Source organism: Rhineura floridana, chromosome 5 (genome assembly GCF_030035675.1).
Source record: "Rhineura floridana isolate rRhiFlo1 chromosome 5, rRhiFlo1.hap2, whole genome shotgun sequence".
Taxonomy (NCBI): domain Eukaryota; kingdom Metazoa; phylum Chordata; class Lepidosauria; order Squamata; family Rhineuridae; genus Rhineura; species Rhineura floridana.
Window position 1 is genome coordinate 164,963,984 of NC_084484.1, and position 23,594 is coordinate 164,987,577.

The following is a 23,594-nucleotide window of genomic DNA, read 5'->3' on the forward strand; positions in this document are numbered from 1 at the left end:
AGCTATTATCAAAGGTATACAGGGCGAACGGGACAAACAAGCTAAGTGGAAGGCACGTCAAACAAATCCTCATCATAACCATCTTCCATCTGGAAACCTATGTCCTCACTGTGGGAGGCTGTGTGGATCCAGAATTGGCCTCCACAGTCACTTACGGACCCACTGTTAAAGACCTTATCTTGGAAGACAATCTTACTCGGCCACAAGTGATTGCCAAAGAATAAATGTATGAAAATGAACGAAGGTCACTTCTTTTGTTCCAGCTCATCACAGGGCCAGAATGATGGCATGTTTGTTTATTTATTTATTTATTTAACAAAATTTATATGCCGCCTTACTGGTACAAAAGAACTCTAAGCCATTTACAGTGTAGTCTAAAATATTCATTAAAAACAAACAAACATTAAAAACATGTTACATGGAAATTTTAAAATATAAAATCTGGGGGTTGTATTCAATGCTAGTCCTACACAGAGTAGGCCCATTGGAATTAATGAACATGGCTAACTTAGGCACATTAATTCCAATGGGTCTATCTGAGTAGGACTAGCATTGGATACAACCCAGTAATTTAAAAATACTTAAAATCACATACTAAAATTACACACTTGGATAGTCTTTCGCTGGAACAAAAACATTTTTTGCAGTTGCTGAAAACAAAGTGAAGGTGCCTGTCTATGGGATATATGGACAGTTCAGGTTACCTCACCTCAAAAAGGATATTGTGGAGCTGGAAAAGGTTCAGAAAAGGGCAACTAAAATGATCAAGTGGATGGAGCAACTGCGCTATGAGGAAAGGCTGCCGCATTTGGGGTTTTTCAGTTTAGAGAAAAGGTGAATAAGAGGTGACTTGATAGAAGTGTATAAAATTATGTGTGGCATGGAGAAAGCAGCTAGAGAGAAGTTCCCCTCTCTCATAATAATAGAACTTGTGGACATCCCATGAAGCTGAATGTTGGAAAATTCAGGACAGACCAAAGAAAGTACTTCTTCACCCAGTGCATAATTAAACTATGGAATTCGCTCCCACAAGAGGCAATGATGGCCACCAACTTGGATGACTTTGAAAGAAGTTTTAGACAAATTAATGGAGAATAAGGCTATCATGCTGGCTGTGCTATGCCTCCACAGTCAGAGGCAATATGCTTCTCAATACCAGTTGCTGGTAACTGCAAGAGGGGAGAGTGTTTTTGTGCTCAAACCCTGCTTGCGGGCTTCCCATAGGAATGTGGTTAGCCACTGTGAGAACAGAATGCTGGACTAGATGGGCCACTGGCCTAATTCAGCAGGCTCGTCTTATGTTCTTATAAGAACACCCCATAGTTGAATTGTAGGTCAATCCCATAAAGTAAATGGCCTTTGGTAGCCAGTAAATGCATTCATAGCAAGGATGTGACTTGAAGTCAAGTCTTCCAGATCGAAAATCAGCTCTTTAGCAACAAGATCACTTTGATTGGCAACATGCCCTCCGAGATTGTAAAACTGAGCAAAAGTTGATAGAACACATTTTTTACCTGAGTTCCTGGGTAAACTCCATTGATCGCTGGAGGGCATCAGGCTCCCAACCCTGGTATAAGAAGCCAAGTTCTACAACAGCTTTTAGAACAGGACAAAGGAAGCACTAGGAACTTAGAAGGGGATGATTGGCCACCAATCAGGGACGCTATAGTAGAAAATTCCCTTCATTGACAGGGGTTGGAGTAGACAACCTTTGAGGCTTCTTCCAACTCTGTTGAGTTTGTGATAATTTCTGGCATAGAAAGCAGAGTGGCAGAAAGAATAAAAGGCAGAAGTGGAGGATGAGGGAAGACCAATAGCAGGGAAAATTCTGAAAAGTGGAGAAATTTTATGAAGACGTATGAAGTGGGGTTAAAAAAAGGTGCATAGTAAATGTAACTGGGGCAAAAAGCTAAAGAAAGAAACTCAATACTGCTGGACTTTAATGGGGGATGTTCAGTTGGTGGTGATGGCCAAGGATGATTTTTACCAGCTTTGGGTGGTTTGCCAGCTTTCTGGAGAGAATGGACTTTCCCTCCGTTATCCAAGCACTGGTGACATCCAGGCTGGACTACTGTAATGTGCTCTACATGGGCTGCTTTTAAAGATAGTTCAGTCACTGGTACAAAATGTAGCCATCTGGTTGGTGCCAGATGGTGGACAATATCACACCTATATATACCAGCTGACTAGTTTCCAATGTGTTTCTGGGCCCAATTTAAAGTGCTGATGATAATCTTTAAAGCCCTGAATGGTTTCTGTTGAAGTTAGGCAGGCTCCATTCCTCAACATCTTTAAACGGGATTGAAGCCCTAAGTTTTTTTACTGCTGCTTTTAATGGCTAGTCTGCATCTGGGTTTGTTTGTTTGGTATTGTCTTGTTAGCTGGTTTTAGTAATATTTTGCCCTGGTTTGAAATGTCTGTTTTTAAACATGATTATAAAATTGTATTATAATTCCTTTTGTGAACTGCTTTGGGAAGCATTTTGTTTGAAAAGGGGTCTATAAAAGTTTTAAATAAATAAGACAGGAATATAAATAAAATATGGGGGAGTAAAAGCAACGAGACAGATGCTAATATAGAGGTTATGAATTCATTGGCATTATGGCAAGATGAAAGGTGAGCAAATGGGCAGTAATAGCAGTGTAGATGAGATGCTCAGGACATAGGTCGTGGTTCTAGTAGGACAGAACAACAATCAAGGGGAAAGAGACTCACCCACCTGGGCCCTGGTTCTCAGTCCACATCATCACCATACCTTTAAAGCACATTTACACCACTTTAATAGTCACAGATTGCCCCAAAACATATTGAGGCCTGTACTTTGTAAAGGATGCTGAAAGTTCTCAGCAGACTATTTCTCTCATAGAGCTATAAGTTCTAGAGTGGTTTAACAATCAGTTGCTCTTCTCTGGCATTTATAGGTCTGTGAGGGGACTAGGGGTCTCCTAACTCTCCTAACAACTTAACAAATTACAGGTCCAAGGATTCTTTGACTGTTTAAACACAATTAGTGATATCATAGTGCTTTAAATGTATGGTGAGGATGTGACCTCAGAGGCAATATATCTTTAAACATGTAGTGAAATTTGTATGTCTGTTTTGAAAAAAATCATAATAAAATGTTTTCAGAGTGAGAGGAAAATAAATTTAGGTTTGACCCAAATGCTCAGTATTTCTTTTTTTTATCATTAATTTTTATTCAAATTTTCAAAGACAAAAAACAAAACAAAACAAAAACAATTAAACAATAAAATAAAATGTCGACTTCCGATTTGTCGCAGATCAGTTATAGGTCTACAATATATAACAATCCTATCTCTAAAATTATATTATAAAATCACTTTCCTCCAGTAGTTATCTTAATTAATCATCAAATCTCATAAACATTATTTTATTCTTTCCACAAAAAGTCAAAGAGAGGTTTCAATTCCTTGAAAGATATATCTTTCAATTTTTCTCCAAATAAACATATCGCTTAATCCATCTAATTCAAATCTGTTAGGCCCAATAATTTCAATAGCCATTCTTCCATTATCTATATTAACTCCATCTTCCATCTTCAATAATCCTGTTAAGTCCAGTAATTTCAGTAGCCATTCTTCCGTTATCAATATCCCATAATAATCTTGTTGTCATAGCCATAGTCCAAGTAAACATATCAATTAATCCATCTCGTCAAATCTGTTAAGTCCAATAATTTCCATAACCATTCTTCCATTATCAATATTAATTCCATCTTCCATCTTCAATAGTCCTGTTAAATCCAGTAATTTCAGTAGCCATTTGTCCATTATCAGTATCCCATGATGATCTTGCTGTCGTAGCCATAGTCATATAACAAGAGTCTGATGGGAATTTCCCCCATCACAAATATGTCTTTGCCATCAATTCTGAATATGTTGTTGAAATATTGTTGTAAAGTCACATCTCTGCTCTGGGTGCATCTCTGCTCTGTCACATATTTGTAGTTAATTCCATATTTTTTTTCCATGTCAAGCCCCATCACATCATTCCAGTCAAGAATTCTGAATAAGTTGCTGAAGTATTGCTGCAAAGTCATATCTCTGTTCTTCTTTTTTACAAAATGCACTGGCTCATCTCTTAAGAGTTTCTCCACTGTCACATATCTGTAGCCAACTCCATAGATTTTTTCTATGTCAAACTCCATCACATCATTCCAATCCAGAAAATTATCCAAGACATTGATAACTTTACCACCAAAATCTTCATTAATTTCTTCAGAGACAACGTTGAATTCCAAACAGTCAACTTTATTTCTAACATCCATAAAATCCAAATCTTTTTCAAATTTCACATTTGTTCCAATCTCCAGGTCTTGTAGCTTCCCTATCCCATCAAACTCCTTTCTCACAGAATCCACTATTTCTTTAAGCTCCTGCGTCATTTTGTTAAGTTCAATTTTCATCTCCTGTCTACCCTGTCTCAGGGTTTGTTTCGTTATCTCAATCTCACCCATTATTTTCTGAAACATAATTTCTTCCATGGTCTCATTCACTTTCCTGGTTGTCATTCTTAAAACCACAGAGACAAAAATTATTTCAGCCACAATTGGGTTAATATTTCAGGCTTGCTTGTATCAGTGTAGACAATACAGCCTGCCTTATCTCTATGTGTTCAGGAATACAAAACAAACTTAGTTCCCAACATCAAAACAATTAGTGGCGTCGTGAACAAGCAGATTCATCAAAATGAAATAGACCAAAAAAAAATATTTCCCACCCCCTTCCTCGAAATAGAAATCCCTCTTCCGTTGATACCTTTAGAATGCACCTCCAGGACAGCTTTTTGCGATAAAAACAAAGATAAGCTTTTTCGATTTCTTTCCTCCTTAATTTCATTAGTGAAAGAGAAAAGCCAAAACTCACCTAGAATTTCTTCACAGCTGATTCGTTGACAAATCTCTTTTTTGCTGCACCAATTTAAGCCAAGTAGAAAAAGAAGATAGAAAGAAGGATGCTTATCTGCCTGTTAGAGTCCGTTTTTTCTTTAAAGAAAAGATAAACGTGTCGCTGTAATCAGCTAGAGCTTGATGAAAGTCCGTCCGGCATTGCAGTTTGAACTTTCTCTCATAAATAAATGAAATCCAGTCCTCCCCACAAAAACAGGCTTTGGGGTTGATCTCTATGTTTCTCCCTGCCCGGGAGAAAATCTTTATCAGTCAAAAAGAGCGTTCTGACTAATTTTAAAGCTGAAAAAGCTTCTTCTGAGATGAGAGCTCGCTCAGAGGCAGCACAGGCAAAGCAACCCTTCCCGGAAGTGAGAGGAAAATAAATTTAGGTTTGACCCAAATGCTCAGTGTTTCTCAGATGCAGAATCTTAATGACTTCTCACCAAAGTTGTAGAAATAATAAAAGTTTGTGGGTGTAGAACAATTAGCACTTTAAATGTGTAAAACAAGCAAGTTAATCTCAAGAAAAAAAGATTATTGGGTCATTCAACCTCCCCCAATTATTTTATTAAGCTTATGACACACAAATGTAGGTGCATTTTCTCTTTTTTGCAGACTTCCCACGTAACCATATGTTTCACATAATCCATTATAGTTTTCTTGTAAAAATTAAGTCTAAAATAACTGCATTTAATTTTGTGGATTTGATTGATTGTCCATGTCTAAGGCAAGAATGGGGAACCTTTGGCTCTCCAGATGTGGCTGGGCTCCAACTCCCATCATCCCTGATGCATTGGCCATGCTGGTTGGAACTGATGTGAATTTCTCAAAGGTGATAGAGCCTCAGACTTATAACTTTGACCCCAGGCATCGGTCATTGAGTCCAAACTTCTGTTACAAGACAGGTGAACTGTTATTGTACAAGAACTTCCTAGGAACCCCATCACAGCTCATCATGCACATTCTAGATTGCAATGCTTCACAAGCAAAGAGCAGATATCCTGCAGAATGGTGCTTCCAAGTTGCACTATGAAGGGGAAGGTAGCACATCCATTAGGCCATCAGCCAACCTGTCCTGCCCCCAAATTCCTTCATGGCCTGAAATATGTATCATTCCTTCAGAGTTTGAGTTTGAGCAACTTCCATCTCAAAGTCATCTCAACAGCAACATTTTAAGCAGACCATCTCACCAAATATTTTGTGTATTCATCCTACTTCTGATTTCAGCACCTGGTATTCAGAAGCATATTACCTTCTGATACTGGAGGTATCACATAGCCATCTCAAAAACACCTCATTTCCCCCCTAGTTTTTAGAAAGTGACATTATTTCAAATGATAAAAACAACTGTGAGATTATGCTGCTGAAGAGGTGAAGAATTCTTTTCATAGGATGCACCCTGCAAAGTGATAATATGGTAGAAGTCTTACATGCTGAGAGGCTGGTATATACTTCAAAAGATGGGAGGAAGATTGACTTGAGGATAAGACTAGAGGACAGCCTGCAAGAAGAAGAGAAGAGTAGTATTAATGGGAGACTCCCTACTGCATGGGATTGAATGCCAAGTATGCCGAGAAGATCCATGTACTCACCAAATATGCTGTCTCCCTGGAGGATGGATTAGAACTGCGATTGAAAAATTGTCATCACTCATAAAGTCTACTGACAGATATCCCTTTCTTCTCATCCATATGGGAATGAATGATACTGCCAAGTAGAGCTCTGAAGAAATCATGTCAGACTCTGGGAAAGAAACTCAAGGATTTGGGGGTCCAGATAATTTTCTCATCCATCCTTCCAGTACTTAGAAGAGGAGTAGAAAGGGAAAGAAAAATATTCTGGGTGAATGACTGGCTACAAAGGTGGTGCTGAGATTTGGATTCTGGGACCACAAGCTATGCTTCCTGGAAGATGGACTGCTGGCAAGCAATGGGGTGCACCTCACAAGGACTGGGAAGAATGTATTTGACGACAGCATGGAGAACTTAATCAGGAAAGCTTTAACTCAATCCTAAAGGGAAACGAGACATAAACTTGGCAGTAATAACTAACAAAGGCTTGTGCACAGTAAAAGGAACTAGGGGAACGGCTCTAGTGGGGCTCAGTAATGGTCTTCATAAAAAACTAGGAAGGAAGTCAGGCTATAAATCACATGGTCTTCGATGTCTGTATACTAATGCCCAGAGTATGGGAAACAAACAGGATGAACTTGAACTCTTAATGCAGGAGAGTAAATACAACTTGATAGGTAAAACTGAAACTTGGTGGGATGATTCCCATGACTGGAATACAATGTCTGAAGGATATAACTTGTTCAAAAAGAGCAGAAGGAATAGAAAGGGAGGTGGACTCATGCTATATGTTAGAAATATATATCCCTGCACAGAAATACAGGAGGATGACCTTGGTAGCTCCACCAAGAGTATTTGGATTTAAATTAATGGGGCAAGGAATAAAAGGAACATGGTGGCTGGAGTCTATTACCAACCACCCAATCAAGGAGAAGATGAGGATGAAACTTTTGAAAAGCAAATTTCCAAGGAGGCATAATGTAGTAGTAAGGGGGGGGGACTTCAATTACCCCTATATCTGTTGGGAGAAAAATTCTGCCAAACATGGCCCCTCCAAGAAATTCCTGACTTATGTTGGAGATAGCTTTCTCCTACAGAAAGTGGAGGAAGCAACTAGATGATTTGACTCTAACCAGTATAGATGACTTGGTGGATGAAGTGGCAGTTACAGGAACTCTGAGGGAACGTGACCACACAATTCTTGAGTTCTTGATTTTAAAGGAAGCAAAACCTGAGAGTGGCCATACACGTACCCTGGACTTCAGAAAAGACAATTTTAGTACATTCAGAACAATGATAAGTATGGTTCCATGGCAAGCAACCCTAATGAGAAAAGGAGTCCAAGATGGGCGGTAGTTTCTGAAAAAGGAAATTCTAAAGGCACAATGGCAATCAATTCCAACAAGGAAAAAATATGGAAGGCAGCAGAAGAAGCCAATATGGCTTCACAGAAAGCTTAGAGATTACCTGAAAACAAAAAAAGACACATATAGAAAGTGAAAGGAAGGCCAGGCCCCCAAAGAAAGACTACAGTCAGGTAGCACAGAATTGCAGGGATGGTGTCAGGAAGGCTAAAGCTGAGAATGAGCTGAGATTAGCGAGGGATGCTAAAAGCAACAAAAAAGCTTTATTCGATCATGCGCATAGTAAAAAACAGAGAAAAGGAATGGTGGTTTAGTTATTCAAATGAGGATGGCAAAATGATAACAGATGACAAAGAAAAAGCAGAAGGGCTCAATTCTTCTCTCAAAATAGGAACTATGACTCTCCTGGCAAATGTGAAGTACAAGTTGAAGGGACAGAATTGCTACTTGAGATTGATAGCCAAATAGATAGCTAAATGTGGGCTAGATGGAACAACTATCAGGTGGATCCACAGTTGGCTACAGAACTGTACTCAAAAGAGTGCTTATCAGTGGTTCCTTCTCAAACGGGGATTGATAATGAGCAGGGTACCACAGGGCTCAGTCCTGGACCCAGCACTCTTCAACATTTTTATTAATGATTTGGATGAGGAGGTACACGGAATGCTTATCAGATTTGCAGATGATACAAAATTGGGAGGGATAGCTAATACCCTGGAAGACAGAAACAAAATTTGAAGGGATCTTGATAGGTTGGAACAATTGGCTGAAAACAACGGAATGAAATTTAACAGGGATAAGTGCAAAGTTCTACACCTAGGATAAAGAAACCAAATGAACAGTTATAAGATGGGGATACTTGGCTCAGCAATACTACATGTGAGAAGGGTCTTGGAACTCTTCTTGATCACAAGCTGAATGTGAGCCAACAGTGCAATGTGGCTGCAGAAAAAGTTAATGCTATTTTAGGCTGCATTAACAGAAGTATAGTTTCCAAATAATATGAAGTACTAGTTCCCCTCTATTTGGCACTAGTTAGGCCAGTTCTGGACACTGCACTTTAAAAAGAATGCAGACAAACTGGAACAGGTTCAGAGGATGGCAACAAGGATTATCAGAGGACTGGAAACAAAGCCCTATTAGGAGAGACTGAATGAACTAGGCATGCTTAGCCTTGAGAAGAGAAGACTGAGGGAAGAGATGATTCTTCAAGTACTTGAAAGGTTGTCATACTGAGGAAGGCCAGGATCTTTTCTTGATTTTCCCAGAGTGCAGGACATGGAATAATGGGCGCAAGTTACAGGAAGCCAGATATTGACTGAACATCAGGAAAAATGTCCCAACTATTAAAGCGGTAGGACAATGGAACCAATTTCCAAGGGAGGTGGTGGGCTCTCCATACTGTAGGCATTCAAGAGGCAGCTGGACAGCCACCTGTTGGGTATGCTTCAAGTTGGTTTCCTGCATTGAGCAGGGAGGTTGGACTCAATGGCCTTTTAAGCCCCTTCCAACTCTATTATTCTATGATTCTAAGTCCTCCTCCTGGTTGTGCATGAAGAGGATTTGATGAGGAATCATGTAAACCCAAGGTTTCATCAGGTTTGGTCCAGCTTGTACACATCACACTAAACCATCCTTCACCAACCCAGTAGCTTTCAGATATTTTTGGACTACAGTTCCATCCAGCTCCACCCATAATGGCCAGTAGTCAGGGATGAGGGGAATTGTAGTCCAACACCAACTGAAGGGCACCAGGCTATGCTAAACTATGGTTTGGTGTGACATGCAAATGCACCCTCTGTATGTTGGGGGAGGAACTGAACACAAATTCCAAAGGCAAATGAAAATTTACTCTTTGGTATGAAAGATTTCGGTATCTTTGATTGCAGTGACCGCAGCATTTGTGGATCCTACCTTAATGGAAACCATTTTTTTCCCTAACAAGTTTTATGTTGTGGCTGAATGTGATTGGAATGCACTCGTCTGTGCTTTTATCATAAATAACAGCATCCATTGGGAATGTTTTTCATTTTTTAAAACAAAACTGAAAAAACAAGATTAAGTCTGCGTCTCACCATTAAACAGATGGTGAAGCTGCAAACACTTGCAACTCAGGCCATCGGTTAGAATGAGGGTGTGGCTGCAGTCAGCTTCCCAACCTGCTCCCAACACCTGATCAGGGTATAGCCACCATTTTCTCACCATTATAAAGGTCAGTGGATAGCGCTGTGACATAACAAATGAAGTGAACCTGCTCCCTTTGCACCACTGTCATTTTGTTAGCTTTCTTTTTTTTTCTGAATCAGGCACAACTCCTCCACTATCTTTCCTTGCTACAATGGATGTGAATTGCTGCAGTAGGCAGATCGTTCAGTAATATGCAAGCCATTCAGTAATATGATATGATAGGAAGCTGCTTTATACCATAGTTTATCTAGCTCAGAATTGCCTATACGGTGACTGGCAGTGGCTCTCCATGGTTTTCAACAGAATGTATATCCCACTCCTATCTGATGAAACTGAGGTTATCATACTTTGGGCACATCATGAGAAGACATGATTCACTAGAAAAGACCATAATGCTGGGGAAAACAGAAGGGAGAGGTGGCAATTAGGAACTCTAAGCCTCAGAAATAAATGGCCTGAGCGTGCACAGAATGCACCCGCTTCACCAACAAGGACTCTCTGTATTTAATAGGTGATTTTATCTGGTTGTCACCCTCCTCCATGGTCAACATAATTTCAGTTTTCTGACACTTTATTCATAGAGTGGGGAGGGTGGCTTACAGGCTTCCTTGGTGAATTGACTTTTATACTGTGTCTATATGTCTATGTCTATGGATATTGTTTATGTATTTTGCCTTGTAAATTAATTATATTTTTTTATTGTGCCTTTTGTATTCTATTGTAAATCTCTTTGAGATCTTATAGATAGTAAGCAGTCTATAAATGGAAATATTATAAGGGAGTAGAAAAAGAGGAAGGCCAAACAAGAGATGGATTGATTCCACAAAGGAAGCCACAGACCTGAACTTACAAGATCTGAACAGGGTGGTTCATGACAGATGCTCTTGGAGGTTGCTGATTCATAGGGTCGCCATAAGTCGTACTCGACTTGAAGGCACATAACAACAACAACATCTGGAGATGTCATAAATTGAACCTGGGACCTTTTGCGTGAAAAGTGTGTGCTCCATCACGCTTACCCTAACTCTTAAGATTAACACTTAACATTTGAGTGGAGACATGCTTCTGTAAAAGTTGGTGCAGAGCTTGGAAAAGTTACTTTTTAAAACTACAACTCCCATCAACCCCAGCCAGCATGGCCACTGTACTGGACTGATGGGATTTGTAGTTCAAAAAACTAACTTTTCCAAGCTCTGTTGGGTGACCATTTGAGTGTTCCTCTCCCTGTCCAGATTTAGGGGGAGGTGCAAAGCAGATGCTCTACCATTGAGCTGTGGCCCTTCTCTGCCCTAGAACTGACTCTGCTCACTTCCACATAGCCCAATTTTCCAGGAGCCGAAGCAGCACTTCCTCCTTGCCCATAAGGTTATCCCATAACTTCTTGCTATGCAGGCCTCATTCAAGAGCTCCCTCTGTGCTCCTCCCTCCCTCCCACTCTTTTCCCACTAGGGATGGGTGAGAAATTTGATTCAGTTCACATTTCAAGCCAAATCTATCAAATTTGCACTTTTCAAAACAATATGAGAACTAAAACACAGCCATCCTTTCGAATTCACACTTACTTGAATTTTGCAATGCAGTTTCCCAAGCAAACAATGTTTACAAAAAATCATATGTTAGGGGAGAATGTGCATAAAATGAATATATGAGTGAAAATAACATACACAAATGCTTTATATTAGGAGAAATTGCAAAAATGTATACATTAGTCAAAAGTATGTTTATTCAGAGAAATTTACACTAAAATGCTGGAAATGTGTCGTGAGGTTTTTTTTTTTTAAAAAAATGCAAATTACTGCAGAAATGTGGAGAACTTAAGACTGGAAAAACAAGGAACAGAGAGAACCAAAATTGACAGCTCTTTCCATACCTACTTCCCCCACACAGTGCTCTCTCTCCAAAGCAATACTATCCTAAGCGACCCTCTGGATGTGACATTCACTTGGATCTAAAGGACAACATGATTAGTTCTTCACACCTGAGGGACCTTTGGAATTGTGTCTCTCCTACAGCAGTTTCCCCTGCTGCATAGCAAACTTCTTTTAAAGAGGCAAAACTCTGAACAGCAGTTTGCAATACTGACCTGAGGAAATCCACTGCTCAAAAGGAGAAAGTCAAAAATTCCACTGAGCATGCCTGAAGTGGATCCTGCGTCTTGGCTGCCCTTTGCAAGTTTCAGGAGAAATGTTTAACACATGAAACATTGTACAGCAAGTACACCAGTGGTTTCTTGGATCTCTTCCAACTCAGAAATTCAGTAAACCAACCCAAATGCCTTGGCTAAATTTGCTTTATTGAACTTTGCCTGCACCCACTTTATGCAACCCAATCCTATGTCTATTGTTTTGAAATAAAGTCTATTAGGATAACTGGGACTTGCTCCTATGTAAGCATGCATAGGATTGCAGCCTTAATCTAGGTGTCATGGTATCCTGGTAGAAAGGTTAGCAAAAATACCATGCTTGGCACAACTGGGATATTTGGCCTGACTCATTTGCTACCCACGTCTCCAAGCTGTTATTCCCCTTCAAAAACCACTCCAGTTGTATGAATTAGAATTTCTACACTTACCTGTTTTATATTAGTATTAGAAGGTACTGACATTCACTGGTTGTCATCAAGGGATTATATATGCTTAGCCTTAATAAAACATAGTGTTGTGCTCTGTAAACATAGGTAACTGTGTGTGCTTGGTAGCCATAATTAAATACAAAGGCTAGCTGGCTCTCTGACCTCTTAAATAAAAGGAAATTAATCTTAGTTTAACAAGATATAAAGAAAACACATTTATATAAGAAAGACTGGGGATTTGCCATCTTCTAACTACTGCTACAACCCTCAAATCCTTTCATCCTTCTCAATTCCTGGGGCAGTATGGGTTTTTCCTTTATCCTTTATTGTGGAATGGGATTGTTATGTAGAAGTGATTGTGACAGTCACAATGAATGTAGCAACAAGGAACTTCATTCAGGAAAAAGGAACAAGCTACATTTGCATGGGAATTCATTCTGCACATTTTGACATTGGATTGTGCAAGTGTTTACTGTGTGGCAACCAGAAACATATTTTCTGCTTGCAAATTGCAAGATAAATTTACTGGTACATTTGTCTGTTCATATACAAATAAATGTATCTACTTTGTACATGAAGATTACTTATTGATTCACAACATAAAAAAATTTGAGTTTCTAGTGTAAACTAGGAAAAACTTTGCCACCAGGAAGCTTTAAGTGCTGATGGGAAATGAATGTGCAAGTTATGAAGTTTTACTTTGAGAGGGTTGTGTCGGAAAATAATTGTTCCCTCTTGTCTCAGACTGTCTTACTGCTCTGACAATTTATATTTGCTTCTGTTGTATGTTTTATAACAAAACGTAAAACAAATTCTACTAGCTCTATATACAGTGCAATCTATACCCAAAACTACAATTTCCCCTCAAATATTAGCTTTTTCCAATTAGGTATAGGTCAGGGGTTCCCATATTGTAGTCCATGAGCTTCATTCAGGTAGTCTGTGGCATATCTGTAAGTGGTCCACCAAGACTCGCAGCAATTTTCAAGTGGTCTCTGGGGGGAAAAGTTTGGGAACCACTGGTATAGGTCAAGAGACGGCAGTAAGGATGTTTGTTTTTAAAAGCTGCATTGACACATATCTGTACTTTTCTCTTATCTATTAACAATATATTTCATTTACCCACATGCCTATTAAATTTGATTTAAAATATCACAGAACACAGTGATGTATCAAGACACTTTAAAGTTCATTTGTTGAAAGTTTATCTGCTACATTTAAAAACACATTGGTTTGTATCAAATACTGGCGTTCTGCTCCTGCAAAAGACTCCTGCTTGTGCAATGGAACTCCCCCACACACAGCCCCCTCTGGAGCAGATTTTTGGAGACCATCTGGAGCACATTTGGGGGGAAGGGACAAGAAAGGAAGAGGAAGTTCCCTTGTGTAAGTGGAATGCTGCTTGCATAATGTAGGATACAGCCCATTGCTACTCATCAGTTATCATATATTGTGAAATTCAACACAATGAGGATAAAAAGTTAACAAACATGGAAAGAGAAGGAGACATTGACCATAGTACACGAGTGTGGCTTGTTTGTGTGGGGAGAACCACACAAACAGCTAAAACTTTACTTTCTATTTCTGCAGCAGACATTACCACTGCTAAAGAGACAAAACTAAATGGTAGCTTGTCTCTTCAGCAATGCACAAAACTGTGACATAAACAGCATGATGTGAGTGATGTCAGAGAATCGTAGACTCATAGAATCAACAAGAATCCCAAGATCCTTCTCGCATGTAGTATTGCTGAGCCAAGTATCCCCCATCTTATAATTGTTCATTTGGTTTCTTTTTCCTGCATGTTGAACTTTGCACTTAACCCTGTTACATTTCATTCTGTTGTTTTCAGTCCACTGCAGACTATCAAGATCACTTTGAATTTTGTTTCTGTCTTCCAGAGTATTAGCTATCCCTTCCAATTTTATATCATCTGCAAATTTGATAAGCATTCCCTGAACCTCCTCATCCAACTCATTAATAAAAATGTTGAAGAGTGCTGGGCCTAGGACTGAGCCCTGTGGTACCCTGCCTCTTACCTCTCCCCCAGTTTGAGAAGGAACCATTGATAAGCACTCTGAGTACAATTCTGTAGCAAACTGTGGATCCGGCTAATAGTTGTTTCATCCAGCCCACATTTAGCTAGCTTGTTAATCAGAATATTATGAGGCTTTTTGTTAAAAGCTTTGCTGAAGTCCACAGAATTCCCATAGTCTACCAGGGAGGTTATCCAATCAAAAATGATATAACATGAGTCTAGTGGGATTTGTTTTTGATAAATCAGTGTTGGCTTCCAGTCATCACTGCATTGGTTTCAAGGTGCTTACAGATTGAAAGCTTTATGATCTGCTCCAGAATTTTCCCAGGGATTGATGTTAGGCTGACTGGTCTGTAGTTCCCAGGTTCCTCCTTTTTGAAGAGAGGGACAACATTAGCCCTCCTTCAGTCATCTGGCACTTCACCCATCCTCTACGATTTTGCAAAGATAATAGACAGTGATTCCGAGAGTTCTTCAGCCAGTTCCTTCAATACTCTAGGATGCAGTTCATTGGGCCCTGCAGATTTGAACTCATATAAAGTGATTAGGTATTCCTTGACCATTTGTCTATCAATTTCAAACAGCAATCCTGCCCCTTCAACTTCACATTTCACAGGAGGGTCATCGGCCCTCTTTTGGGAGAAGACTGACCCAGAATAGGAATTGAGCACTTCTGCCTTTTCTTTGTCATCTTTTATCATTTTGCCATCTTCGGTGAGTAGCTGTAGCACCATTTATTTTCTCCGTCTTTTACTGTGGATGTACCTGAAGAAAGCCTTTTTGGTGTAACAATAAAAAACCCATTAGATTAGTTAGTAAGAAAAAAAAATCTGGAGCACAGGCCTTCAAATAGAAACCACCTTTAGGCTGCAATACACACAACAATCCTGGGAATAAGTCCCATCAAAATCAGTGGGGTTTATTGCTGAAGCTGGCATGTATAGGATTGCACTGTTAATGGTATAACCTCCCTTCCCCACCCCAGCCAACCTGTTAGTTGCAGAGAAGGAGACTATCCCTTAGCACAACATCAAGTGCTGCTTTTGACCTATACAATTACCAGCCAGTCTGGAGAAAACAAAATTAAGAAAACCTAAAGACATCCACAACGTCTGTACAAGAAGGCATTGTCTAACTCAAACAGATGCTGGAGGTGCAATGCTGGAAATGCCTCACTGAAGCATATGAAATAGGCTTGACCAGTGATATCTTCCTTTTGGTTGGAAGTTCTCCATATCAATCCTTGCTATTTGCAGAAGTTCACCTAGTTTTCAATTATATTCCTATTGTATGGGGATTAATGGCAGGGCAACAAAAATGGTTTTACCAGCCCTTATGACTAAGAGACCTTTGAGTCTGGAAGGATAAATACTCACACAGGTCGCTGATTCATAGGGTCACCATAAGTTGTAATTGACTTGAAGGCACATAACAACAACAATCTATTATGCTATCTCTGAAGATCTTAACACCCTTGCTACATGTGAACATACTTTCTATAAATATCAACTTTATTTGGACACTTATTCAGACATTTGGGTGGCATATATGAATCTGTATGTGTAAATTAAGATGGATGCATTGATGCTTATTGTAAATGTGAGTGGATGATTTCCCACCCCCTTTCCTTTCTTTTGTATTCTCACTCTCTCTTACAGTTTTTTCTTTACTTCTTTCCTTAATTTGCAATAAAAATCAATTTTTTTAAAAAAAATAAAAGTTGAAGTTAGAATCTAGCTGAAAGATCCATTTAAGCTCCATTGGCTTTAATGTTTAACTTTGGCTGGATGGTGCCCTGTGTTCATCATCAGCCCTCTGTTGCAATTTATAGATCAAAAAGGAAAGAGACCTCGCCTCCTTTGTTTAAATAATTCCAAGAATTATCTTTATTTTCTTCTTCTTCTTTGCCAAGCAGAAGCTTCAGTTCATATAGGAAAATAAGTGAATGCTCCAACTTAGATAGGTTTAACACTTTTGTGGAACATCTTCCATGGTCACACAACATGGATTTCCAATGAATGCTGAGAGCCAAGATGATATAAAAATTAGGACAAACATGTAAATGCAAAGATGTAAACAAACTAGTAGTTATTTTGAAGATGAAAACCACCTGCCACACACATATCCTCCCATCCTCTCTCAGTCCATTATTTCACTAAATTGCATAATATCCTAAGGAATATAACACTGAAAATGACTTCCTGGCTGTCAGCCATATCACATTATCCTCCAGTACGTGGCATTACAATATATCTTCAGTTGGGAATGGAATAAATCTTCTACTCTTTTTATCTCTGTATGTGATGGGGCAATTCCATAGGATAATGATGGCTAACATATATAATGGATGGATGTTTATATAATCCCAGACTAATGATACTTAAAGCTTGGTAGGTACAGACTTTGTATGCCATGAGACAGAAGCTCAGCCCTCCCCCCCCCCAGCAAACACAAACTTCTGCCATTGGCTGATTTCAGATCTTTGCAGTACTGAGTACCATAAGCTCCTATTCTATTCTTATGTGTACACTGAATTAATGGCATAGTCGAAGAACAGTTTTACTTTGTGATGCAAGTCATTTGCTCAGAAAGCTTTTAAGTCGGGCTTTGAACCAGATTTTACCAATCCAAGCCCCACACTCTACAGTCCAAGCCCCACATTCTACCACGGTGGAGTGGACTGCAGGTATTATCTCTCAGTAACCATTGGCCAATCTAGAGCAGGGATAGCCAACATGGTGCCCTCTGGATGTTGTGGGAGGATTGTAGCTCAGTGGTAGAGCATCTGTCTTGCATGAAGAAGGTCCCAGGTTCAATCCCCAGCATCTCCAGGTAGGGCTGAGAGAGACTTCTGCCTGAAATGCTGGACAGCTGCTGTCAGTCAGTGTACACAGTACTGAGCTTGATGAATCAATAGTGTGATTCGGTATAAGGCAGGTTCCTATATTTGTGGACCACACTCCCATCATCTATTGGCCATGCTAACTGAGTCTGAAGGGAGTTGTAGTTCATCAATATGTGGAGGACACCACATTTATTTATTTCCCACCCTTTCTCCCAGTAGGAGCCCAGGGCGGCACATCAACTATCTCTGATAGAGTGACTCTCTCAGCAAACTGGGTGACCTTGGGCATCTCATGGTTTCTTCACCTGATTTAACTCGAGCATGGGTTGCTCCAAGAATTAAGCTAGTAGCTGTTGAAGCTGACAATACTGGGTTAGGTGGTTCATTGGTCTGACTAAGTATAAGGTGTTTTCATATGTTCCTATGGCCCATCCACAAAACCAACAACTCCATGCCTCTTCAGAGCTGCATATTCAGGCTGTAGAGATCCATTACCTGTGCTACTAGTGTGCCTGGTGGAGAGCTTAATGGAGATCCTTAGCTTTGTTTGTAGGAGTCAGGAATGGAAGCAACCATTAGGGAGGGGGAGAAATTCAATTCACATATAAAGCCAAATCAATCAAATCCCCACTTGAAATAATATGAGAAACAAAACATAGCCATCCTTCAAAATTCACACTTATCTGAATTTTGCAATTCAGTTCTCCAGTCAGAGGCATTATGCTTCTGAATTCCAGCTGCTGCAAACCACAGGACAGGAGAGTGCTCTTGCACTCAGGTCCTGCTTGCAGGCTTCCCTTGGGCATCTGGTTGCCCACTGTGTGAACAGGATGCTGGACTAGAAGGGCCATTTGCCTAACCCAGCAGGTTCAACCAAACAACATTTACAAAAATGCATAGATTAGGGGGAAGTGTGTATAAAGATGAATATAATCATGAAAATAATATACAAAAATGCATTATAATAGGATAAATTGCTTGCAAAAATGCATACAGTAGTCAAAACTGCATACAAAAACATGTTTAATAGGAGAAATCCGCATTACAATGCTGAAGAATTTTCATGAGGATTTTTCATGTTGGGAAATGAGAAACTAAGATTGACAAATCCTTCCATTCCCACCAGCCATTAATCTGAAATTCTGCTAAGGGCCACATCGCAGGTTCATTTTTTCAACATAGAAATTATCTGAAATCTGCATGTGAAAATATAAAAGAGTTAGAAAAGGGTCAAGAATTATCTTATTTAGCTATATGGGATAGCTGTTCCTATTACTTGTCTTCTATGCCTATAAAATGAACCCTCAATTATACATTGTCACACAAGGAAATCAATAGTAATTGAAAAAATACTGTAATACTTTGAATCTCAGATATTTTGAAAGAGTTTTGCTAGTTGCAGTTCCACTCCCTAAATAATGCCCTGTTAAACTCTCTGGAACATTAATGAACAAATGGCTTATAGCACAACTTGAGAAACTTGTCTGTAGCAACAGTAATTTGTAGGCATATTTCTGCATGGCTGACTTTCATTTCCGCATAAAAAATGAATCAACTTTGAGCAGAAAATGTAATTAGCTTGTTCAGAAAATATGATTAGTGTTCTTTCTCAGTTATCATGCAGTGCCCTCTCTCCCTCTTCTCCCTCTGTATATTTGCTTGATGTTTTCATTCAGTCTTGCAGTACTGTCCCTTGCACAGCTTCCATTCATTGCAAAAGGGTTTTGTGCAGGAGATCTTCTTGACAGATTATGCCTAAGATATGTAAGTGCTTGCCTAAATCTGTTTTATTGTTATGAAGTAACTATTATTCTTTATACTTCAGTAAAAAATTAATCACTCCCCATCGCCGTGATGATGAATGCTACCAATGCAGCTTAAAAGAGTGGGAAGTGTTGCAGTGGGAACATATTAGACCCTTTTATAGGCCCACCAAATAATTCTTCTGGCACCTGAATGCCAATACTGGCTTTCAATGCTGCAAGTTGTTTGGGTGATCACCCAACCCAATAGAACCTAATAAATCTGGCAAAGCCATTATGTAGTTTCACACAGTAATTGTAATATACAATGAAATGATTTATGTTGTTATGTGCCTTCAAGTCGATTACAACTTATGGTGACTCTATGAATCAGTGACCTCCAAGAGCATCTGTCATGAACCACCCTGTTCAGATCTTGTAAATTCAGGTATGATACATTACACTAAATCCTGCTTGCTGTTACGTATAGTAGCCAAAATGTCTGTGTGTCTCGTTTCATGTCTTGCTAAGGTGAATGGATACAGACAGATACAAGAGCAGCCATGCTGGTTTCCAGCAGTGTCAATCAGATACCTTTGGGAGGCTTACAAGCAAACTTAGATACTACTGTTAAAGGCAAACTCCTGCTGTTATCGGCTCCCCTGCTGCCTTTTACATTTCAGTTCATTTTTCTTTTTCTTTGCTGTTGTGGATGCTCTTTGTATAGTGCCAAGCCTTGCAATTAGCCTTCCCCTCACTGCAACTGCTTGCTCACTGTTTTCTCAGTGAGCCCCCTGCTGCTGAACATCTGCTGACTGTTAATGCTACAGCACTGATCACTTGTTCCATCAGTAGCAAAGCAGTGATGGAGAGCACTATCTATTGTGCTATTCTGGACTAGACTGTTAACAGAGGCCTTTCAATTTTTCCCCCAGTATGCATTTCTTGAGTTTTCTGCACTAGTTTCAAATTTTTTTAAGTGGTTTTAAGTGTTCTTTCATCTCTTTCAAACAACACACTAAAACTAGTTCTGGGAAAATGTGTTCACAGAGTAAAACATTTCCATAGCCATTTCAGTCTGTTGAACAATTCTTTAGAGACCACGTTAGGAAACTGTTCATGGCATTGTTAAAACAAATAGGTTCAGTTCAGAAAAAAATACATTTCAGGAAATCTGTATTACAGCAAAATATTCTGAGTCAGTGCAGCTGGTAATATTTTGACTTATAATTTTTAACCTTTCTGTTTTATTCACAATGGGACTTGCACAGCACTTATTTTAAAAAGTGTGGCATTACACGTGTTCAGAGTGCCACTGTCTCCTTACTAAAAATATATCAAATCTGCACATCTTTCTTGGCAATGGAAGAGCTTCCATGTAAGAGGGCCAAGCATGATTTTCAGACAAGATTGACCTCTTATTTAGGAATTAAGCCACATCACATAAGTTTTTAAATTCATGTATAGATTACACCTGCACATCCATTGCAAAAAACTAAACACACACACACAAACCTTTTAAAATATGAGGAACGCTTGCTTCTAGTTGCGTGCAGTTTTCCTCATCCCAAAAATAATCTAACTTTTCATTATTCAAAAGACTATTTTCTTCTAAATTAAAAGAACAAAGTATTCCATCCAATAAACAAAAATTGTTTCGTTTGAGCCAGGGCACATCAGAGCACAGCAGAACATATTTGAAATCCATGGTTTAGTCCTCAAACTTTGAAGTAATAATCTCTGCTCATGTGTAGAGTATATCACACCAGACTAATCATAATCAGCCTCTGTTATGCCTGAAATGAGGGAGAATATCTTCCAGGTTTGGGGAAGGCTGTAGAATCATATCCAGACAGGCATAGAACCCTTTTGAATGTAATGCTGTGTCTGAGAGCAGAAGGTCTCATCCAGAGCTAGCCTCTTCTGTGGCTGAGTTGACTTTCTTGGCACTGTCACAAACAACACTGTTGTAGCCCTTTCGGTCATGGGCTATTTCAATAGCAAAGAATTGGATCCTGGTGGAACACTGTGTTCTCCTCTGTATAACCTTTACTGCAATCCAGCTGTAGAAGAGTGCTGTAATTAAAGTATGCAGCTACTGTATCAAACTGCAAGCAGAATGGGTGCCATTTCTCTTTAGCAAGTCCAGATTTAAGATCCTTAGAGTCAAGCACATCAATCTTAAGATGGTTACAGTTCTTCCTGAATTCAGTGTAAATCTGGTCTTCAGCTTTGGTCAGCGTTAGAAATTTGGGATCAGCAGAAGAAATGAGGTTGAAGTAGACTTTGGAATGCTGGTCGGCCTTCATGGTCCACATCATCTCCATGTGGGGGTCGTTCCCAAAGGGCTCGACTGGGAGGGAGAGTGTGTGGGCTGTGGTGGCTTTGCTGGTGCCCAGAGTGGCCAGGCTGCCTCCCACGGGCGCTGCCATCTTGCTGGGCAGGGTTGTGCACAGCATAGGGCCCAAACTTTTCATTTTAGAAATCACTGAGAAATCTTATAATGCTAGAAATAACAGCACCAGCATTTTCCCTCCATTCCTCTGCATTGAAAATATTCTGAACTTAAACTAGTGGAGGGGCTTGTTGGAACCAGATCCACACAACTTTTCTGGAAATATTCTGAAAAAATATTTTGATATTGCACGTGGCTCAGATCAACCTGCCCTGCTTAACACAGCTTTTAATGAGTGAATACAGGGAAATGGTTAATACCAGAGTTAATATAGCATTTGTTGCAACACATACACAAGCCATTCGCCACTTTGCTCCCAAATTACAAAAATAAATGTAAAATTATTAAGTAAAAAACAGGTATTTCTCATAGAAAGGGACTTCCTATTGTTTGTTTGTTTGCTTGCTTGCTCTCCCTCTCTCTCTAGGTCACACACACACACACAAATACTAAACTAAAAAAAAAAGCTGCTCAAAGTAGGAAACATTCCCTGTTCTGGTTCTCTGGTTCTCAGTGAGGAGATCTGGCCTTCAGGGAAACAGTTTTGAGCATGCTCAGCATAAAGCTAAGGCTACCACCTAGGGCTTTTCTTGAATCAGGCCTTAGTCAGGCCTGGCTCCTCCCTAATCTGCTACATTGGTCGTGCTGTATAAGCCTCAGATGGAGTAGGAGTCTTCCTTGTAGGGCTGACAAGGAGGCAGTCCAGGGAGGGACCCCTTTGCCATAGTTTATTTTTCGGATTAGGATTGGTTGAGTGGTACAGAGAGTTGATTGGCCAGAGAATGAGAGATTGACAGAAATGCCTACCCAAGCCTCTGTAAGTTCAAGTAATGATAACTTTGTGTGAGGGACAGGAAAGAGTGTGCAGCTTTGAGATTTTTAGGGAATATTTTTAAAAATTGCTTGACATTCTCCTTGGGATGCTATGCCCCAGTCACCCTAGTGGACCAGCCTCCACTGTTCTGCAGTAATCCATAAACTCCTCTTGCAACATTCAGTGGTGGACAAAAATGCAGTGGACTTCTTTGGAGGAAGGGCAGGATATAAATTTAATAAATAAATAAATAGTACACATACATACATATATATGTATGTAACTAGTACAAGCTAGTTAGCGAACATTCAAGGGACAGCATTATACAAATTTATTTATTTTAATAGGCTTATATACCACTCAAAAAACAAAATATTTAGGTGGTAAATATAATGCATCCATAGAAAAATTAGGGAGCCACAACCTGGAAAAGTGCTGTCCCTGGGAGAAACAATTCCCAGTGCCAAAGAATGAATTTACAAAGAGCAGGTTTAAAATGTTCTTAACAAATGGGCAGGTCTATAAAGGAAGAGGTGGCCCTTTATGTCTATTTTGAGCTTTATAAGTTAAAACCAGTGCTTTTGAGTAGTGATGATGTTTGAACAAGTGATAATCTTTCAACATTGGGGATTGGAAATATGACTAACAGGTTGAGTGCTGATTACAACCAAGCGGCTATGTTCGAGCTAGCTGTAGTCTTCAAACAGTCTTTATTAGTATCCCCACATAAAGCATATTCTAGTAATATAGACATTGCCATGCCATGGAAAATTATGACAATGTAAAAGTTGTGTGCATGGAGCAATAGCCACATCCTCCCTTGTAACTTAGACCTCCCAGTGTTTGCAGAGCAGTACAGGACTGGCACACACTGCAGTTTGTTCTTCTGTTGCTAACTTTGCATTAGAAATGTCCCTCTATTTAAATGATAACATTTTAGAAACTATATTGTTACAAGGCTGTGGGGTGGTCTGGATAATATATGTGAGTACCCTTCAGGCCTGTAATCCTGTATCTGGAAGTTGGGATCTACAGTAGAAGAGAGGTTCCCAAACTTCCCCCCTCCCCACAGACCATTTGCAAATTGCTGGTTGTCTT

The 23,594-nt window shown here is 39.6% G+C and overlaps 1 protein-coding gene and 1 pseudogene across 2 annotated transcripts in view; one reads left to right on the forward strand and one right to left on the reverse strand.

The window, feature by feature from the left end:
- Positions 1-23,594, forward strand: part of TRPC6 (transient receptor potential cation channel subfamily C member 6) — a 115,973-nt gene that overhangs the window by 12,211 nt on the left and 80,168 nt on the right. The gene's annotated exons all lie outside the window — the stretch shown is intronic.
- Positions 21,131-21,659, reverse strand: LOC133386002 (protein PBDC1-like; annotated as a pseudogene).